Raw genomic sequence first — 7,517 nt, 5'->3', positions numbered from 1 at the left:
TGTAATCCCGAACCATGATAACTATCATATCATCGTCAGAGAATATGTGTAGACTGCGACGGCTGCTATGAGGAACACATCTAGATGAAAGGATGTGCAGTTAGGATGATAGTGATCCTCTAGGGTTGAGTGGGTGGTTGGTTTAATAGTATAATCTAACGGGTGGAAATGATCAAAGGGTAGAACTAATGGTAAAAAAATCAATAGTATCAAGGACTTGATACTATCAATAGTATAGTAGTCGGACTCTCTCTCTCTCTCTCTCTCTCTCTCTCTCTCTCTTTCTCTCTCTCTCTCTCTCTCTATATATATATATATATATATATATATATATGACTATTATACTCTTATAAGTATAAAGTATATGCCTCTTTGTACTCATAAGTTTTTTGACCGTTGGATGAAGCGATGTGTGGTTAGGATAATAGTGGTCCTCGGTTATGATGATAGTGGTCCCCTAGGGTTGAGTGGATGGTTAGTTGAATAGTATTATCTAACTGGAGGAAATGATCAAAGGGCTAGATCTAACGGCCAAAAACTTATGAGTATAAAGTAGTCTATACTTATAAAAGTATAGTAGCCGGACTCTAATTAATATCTAAATCTATTTACCGTGCCGTATCGTGCCAATAAAATATCGGCACAAAATATTGGCACGATACAGGCCAGTGGCGATGGCACAACTCAAAGCTCTGTATTCTTTAAATTAGTAAGTAATTTATTCATTAAAGTTGAAATGATTTGATAAAAATACATAATAAACAATTAGAATATTATGTTGCTAAAGAAAATAAATATTCATGCTATTATGTATCGGCACACAATGATTTTTTTGTGATCGGCAAGCATCGGTACGTTCCGGCACGCACCATGCCGTACCGTACCAACAAGTTTTCGGCACGATCCCGTGTCACGGCACTTAAATCCTTTCTATCGATAGTACCAAGTTCTTGGTACTATTGAGTTTTCTACCATTAGATTTACCCATTGATTATTTCCACCCGTTAGATTATACTATTCAGCCAACCATCCACTCAACCTGAGGAAAATACTATCATTCTAACCACACATCCTTTCATCCAATGGCCAAAAACTCGATAGTACCAAGCACTTGATACTATCGATAGTATAGTAACATATATATATATATATATATATAGAGAGAGAGAGAGAGAGAGAGAGAGAGAGAGAGAGAGAGAGAGAGAGAGAGAGTTTGGACTGGGCTACTATTAGTAGCAAAATCCCATTGTTGCTACCAGTTTTTTAGCCTTTGGATAAACTCTTTTCATTATTTCTAACCATTGGATTAAATACTATAACCCAGTGGGGACCACTCAACCCTAGGGGGACCACTCAGCTCTAACCGACTAATATCATCCTGACCCTATAATTTTTCATCCAAGGGTTAAAAACTTGATAGCAAAAAGAGTGTTTTACTATTAATAGTATTCCAGCCTAATTCTATATATATATATATATATATTTCTTAAAGGAGATAATATATATAAAATTAAGAAATTGAAAGAGTGGCTTGGTTATAATTCTGACTGTCTGAACCATGGTCAAGATATAAAGTTCTATTCATGAACCTTAATGATGAAAGAATGTATGCTGTTGTTGCTTTAAATTTTTCTGCTTGATGCTAACATACAAACATGCACTAAAATGCTTGATGTGAAATATTCTCTTCTGCTATTAGTTCTGCTTTGTTTTGCAATCTAAGTGACATNATATATATATATATAGTCCGGTTATGGTGCTTGTAAAAGCACTAAGCACTTAGTGCTTGTGAATTTTTTACCGTTAGATCTACGCCTTTAATCATTTTCACCCGTTATATTATACTAATCAACCAACTAACCATTCAACCCTAGAGGGCCCACATCATCCTAACCGCACATCCCTTAATCCAAGCGCCAAAAACTTACAAGTACGAATGACTTGGTACTTTTAAAAGCATAGAAGCTCAATTATATATATATATATATATGAGAGAGAGAGAGTGAGCTGGTATGCTTTTGGAAGCACGGAGCCTGCCATGCTTCCAAGTCATTTTCGATGTTGGGATTTTCGAATCGACGATCGGCTCCGTTAGACTTAATCTAGAGTATTTGAAGTATCTAGAAAATAAATTTTGTGATTTTTCAATATCATTTGTCTAGTGATCGAAGGGGCTCAAAATTAATAATTTTAATGGCCGTGGTGAGCTGTTTGCAAGTTTAACCGTACAGAAATATCCAAATCACGTGAAATTTTGATAGAAAATTTTTTTATACTATATTGAACAAGATCAAATTTTTGATCTAAAATTTTAATGCCATATCATCATATTTTGTAAGATTTTTATATTTTTTAGCCGTTGATTTTGAGCCATTTCAATCACTAGGCAAATGATATCGAAAAATTGTAAAATTTATTTTCTAGATACTTAAAATACTCTAGATCAAGTCTAACGGAGCTGATCGTTGATTCGAAAGTCCCAATATCGAAAACGACTTGGAAGCATGGAGCGCTTCGTGCTTCCAGAAGCATACCAGCCGTACTATATATATATAGCAGGGCTGCTGTGCTCTCAGGAGCACGGAGGCCTCCGTGCTCTTGAGCAGTTTACTATGATGGAGTTTCCGAATCGACGATCGGCTCCGTTAAACTTGATCTAGCGAATTTGAAGTTTCTAGAAAATAATTTTTGCAATTTTTCGATATCATTTACCTAGCAATCGAAAGGATTCAAAATCAATAATTTTTAACGGCTGAAAATAAAAATCCTATAAAAAGTGATGATATAGCACTAAAATTTTCGATCAGAAATATTTATCTTGTTATAGATAGTATAAAGAATTTTGTATCAAAATTTTATCTGATTTGAATACTTCTACACCGCTAAACTTGAAAACGGCAGATATCAACCATTAAAAATTATGTAATTATAGATTTTGAATCCTTTCGATCCAGCTAGTAAATGATATCAAAAAATCACAAAAATTATTTCTAGAAACTTCAAATGGGCTAGATCAATCTAACGGACTGATCCCGAATTTGAAATTCTAATCATCGAAAATGGCTCAGAAGCACGGAGGCCCGTGCTCCTTAGAATCAGCACCACCCTTGTTATTATATAATATATAATAATATATATATATTATATATATATATATTATAATATATATATTATATAATTAGGCTGGAATACTATTAATAAAAACGCTTTTTTGCTATCAAGTTTTTAACCCTTGGGATGAAAAAATATATCGTCAGGATGATATTAGTCAGTTAGAGTTGAGTGGTCCCCTAGGGTGAGTGGTCCCACTAGATTTAGTATTTAATCCAATGGTTAGAAATAATGAAAAGATTGATCCAAAGGCTAAAAACTGGTAGTAACAATGAAATTTTGCTACTAATAGTAGCCCAGTCGAACTCTCTCTCTTCTCGTCTCCTTCTCTCTCGCATCCGTCGTCTCTCTCTTTATATATATATATATATATATATATAAATATATATATATATATATATAATAATATATATGAGTATTAGAGCCCTCGTATCATAAGTTGTTTTCGATGATTGGTGCTTCCAAATCGACGATCACACCCGTTAAATATGATCTAGAGTGTTTAGAAACTTCTAGAAAATAAATTTCGAAATTTTCGAAATCAATAATAAAGTCCATCAGTGGGCATAAAATGAACGGTCAAAATCGAAAGACGTCTAAAAAAGATGATCGGATCCTTCATTTCAAGATGCGAGTTATTAATCTTTATCTATGTAGATAGAATTTTCTATCAGAAATTCAACGATTTCGATTCTTTTTACACCGTTAAACTAGCAGTATTCGATACCGGCCGTTAAAAATTATCAAATTGTGACCTCTTGATCGGAAGGTTAAATGATGTCGAAAATATATAGTCCGGCTAGGATAACTATCGATAGCATCAAAATATATAGTCCGGACTAGGATACTATCGATAGCATCAAAGGGTTGGTACTATCGTGAATTTTCACAACGTTAGATTTGAATTCTTTGATTAATTTTTATCCGTTAGATTCTATTCATAACGATCACACCACTCAATCCTAGAGGCCACATTATTCTAACCGCACATTTCTTAATAAAAGAGCTAAACAACTAATATACACTAATAGATTGGTGGCTGTTGATAGTATTCCGTCTAGTTATATATATATATAATATAATATATATATATATAATATATATATATAATATATATATATAATATATATAGTCAGCTATGGTGCTTTTAAAAGCACAAGTACTTGGTGGCTTGTAAATTTTTTAGCCGTTAGATTTACTCACATTGGATCAATTTTGCAATCATTAGATTAATACTATTCAACCAATCGGCTCACTCAACCCTAAGGTCATAATCATCCTAACCGCATGTCCTCTAATCTAATGGCTAAAAATTATAAACATAATAACTTAGTACTTTTAAAAACATAGAAACTCATTATATATATATATTATATATATTATATATATATATATATATATATATATATATAATTTAAACTATTTATAAATAAAATGATTAATTAAAATCTACAAAATTATGCCCAGTGTCGTAAGCACTACTCTCGTACTCTCTGATTTCGCAGAGCGTAATTGCAAGACGCTGGGCCTACGCGCCGAGGAAATTCTACACTGTCCACACTTGCACGTACCACGTCATCAACTAAAAGCCAATCACATTCCTTCTTTTAAAAACAAAATACAATAAAAATTTTTTTACAATCATGATGGACATATATTTTTTAAAAGGATTAATTTGATTGGTTGTTACACCACGTACTAATAAACCCGTTGCATTCTTAGAATTTTTCCTACGCGCCTTCCCTTAAAAAAAAAAAAAAAAACATACAAACACTCACACAGACACACTGAGCTTCAAACGAGTAAAAACGCGGCACGTGTCTATGTACAGTACAAAGTGGCGTCAAGCCATCGGCGCTAACTGAGATGGCTCAGCTTCATCCTCCGCCCTCCGATACAGCACATCAACGGCTAAAAACTAATCTTTAAAACTTATATATTCTTTTCTCTGTTTCATCTCTCGTCAGATCAATAAGAACACGTACGGCGAACGAAGAAAGCAAACAAGTGGCGATCGATAATGCCATCGCACCACCACAGTGTGAACGGCGTCTCTTCCATTTTTTGTCCCGAGGGCATTTACAAGCTACTTTGCTAACTTATATTCAGTCCGAATCAGTGGCTCAACGCCTCACGGATCCTCCCCAAATGTTTCTATACATCATACATAAGCAGTTGCTCAATCGACGCTTCAATCGTTTTCCCACGCCGATGGCTTTCCATCTCGTTTGTTTCTTCCTGCAACTGCTTTCTTCTGACGATTTCTGAATTTCAGCTTTGGACGTCATTTCAAACGTCACAGTAGCCGCAAGGCGATCGAAATCGGAATAGGAATCGGAATTGGCGGGGCGGGGCGGCGGCGGGGAGGCAGCCCGTCCCCTCCCGGATGGGCTGTCCCTGTACCCCTCCCGCCGTCACCCTTGCACTCCCAACGTGGCCGATAACACAGGCCTGCTTTCCGAACGTTCGGCTGTACAACGCCTACCTCGTAATCCAGCGATTCAGGGAACCATCACCCTCCGCCACAAGGGCATCACCAATACGTGGGCGGCACCGACATCTGCAGTAAACTTCCTACTCGGATTCTTCTGCGAGACGCAAGCCGCCGAACCGCGTAAACACGCCGACCGGTCGCCTCCGTCGACTTCAACGGATACCGGCTCGGCGCCCACCTCGCGCTGCGGATCGTCGACCAGATTGCCCGACCCTCGCGCCTCTGCCACGCCAACTCCAACACTTCGGGGCACGGTGCCGACCTCAGCGGCCTGCGATTCTTCTACGAGCTCGACGTCAACAACAACAAGCTCACTGGCGCCTTCCCCGCGACGTCCTCTGCCTCAACAACGCCACCTTCCTCGACCTCCGCTTCAACGGTTACGTCGGCGTCCGTCCCCGACCGCAGTCTTCGTGCTCAGCATGTTACAGGTGCGGTAAACATTCCATTTCTCTAAAAGCTTAACACATATAATGCAAAGAGTAAAATGACTTTGCATCTGTATACTTAAAATATATTTCATATTAACTTTATTAATTTCTTTTAATAATAGTTATTTAAACTTTAAATACACATGCGTAACAACTATCTGTTTACTTTCGATATAAAGCAAAGCTTTTGTACTTTATGTAAAGGTTAAAATGTATGATGCCCACTCAACTGTAGGACATTTCTAATTCGCGCGAATCGGGTGCGCAATTCCAAAAGGAAAATAAAAGAAAAAAAATCAGTTCGCTATTTCGATCCAAACAAAGAAAACAGAAAAATTAGGTGGCGCCAATCCAAAACAAGGAAAAGAGGAAAAGATTCGACAGGCAATTCCGAATGAACGGGATGAAAGTATTGATGGCTCCTCACATCAGTTTTTCTTATAGAATAATTGCCTATGCTTTTTTCTATAAATAATTAAATATATAAATATATAATTCTTACAAAATTTTTGTTTTCAGATTTATTCTTCAAAATTCTTTACTTTGTAAACATATCCTTATGTTAATAAATATCTAAGATAACTATAAGTTAACTAATTTTCTATTCTTTTATATATATAAATATGTGTATTTAATATTGAGTCCGTTATCGATTGTCCCTAGTATAAGTAGCAAAAGATTTTAGTAGTTGGTACCCGAGGTTCCAAATCGAATTTAGTTGATTCATATTCTATTTTAGCTAAATTTACTTTCCGTCATCTTTTTTATCCCTCCTCCTCTTTTTTCATGGCGATGACGTGTTGCGGTGAATACTATAAGAACAAATAGTCACTATTTATGCTATCCGTTTTATTTATTTTTTAAAAATAAATTTAGTTAAAAATATAATTAATTAAGATTTAAATTAAAATCTCAAATATTAATTATTAAATTTTTTATCACTTGCGTGCCGTTGGAAGGAATTGTTTGTTTTCCAAAATGTTAAACTAACGACGAGAAAAGTTTAATATTTTCTAATCAACAATGCGCAGGTTCCTTTTCTGAACAACAAACAAATTCAAGGGCAGCTCCCCGCGGACCTCGCCTCACCCCGGCGCAGTAACGTCACTCTCGCCAAAACCAAGTTCACTGGCCGATCCCAAGTTCATTCGGACCAGGCGGCCAACACGCTCTTGAAGTTGCTCTTCTAAACAACCTGCTCTCTGGCTGCCTTCCCCTACGAAGATTCGGCCTCCTGAAGAAAGGGACGGGTCATCACGCGGGACGAACCTGCCTTGTAACGCCCGATGCCGCTCTCCTTCGGTGCCTAAAGAGATCGAGCCAGCTCAACACTGGCGGACAAACAAGCTCTACGGCGAGGTCGCCTGACGTGCTGTGGCAGACTGGGGACGCCCGCGGTTGGCAACCTGATGAACTATCGCATGTCTGACAATACTTTTACGTCGTTGGGCGCAGCTGCTGGGCTTGTTTTGAACGAAAGG

This window comes from Ananas comosus, linkage group 20 (assembly GCF_001540865.1).
Source record: "Ananas comosus cultivar F153 linkage group 20, ASM154086v1, whole genome shotgun sequence".
Taxonomy (NCBI): Eukaryota; Viridiplantae; Streptophyta; class Magnoliopsida; order Poales; family Bromeliaceae; genus Ananas; species Ananas comosus.
The sequence above is the reverse complement of the archived record's forward strand: the minus strand, read 5'-3'. Positions refer to the sequence as shown.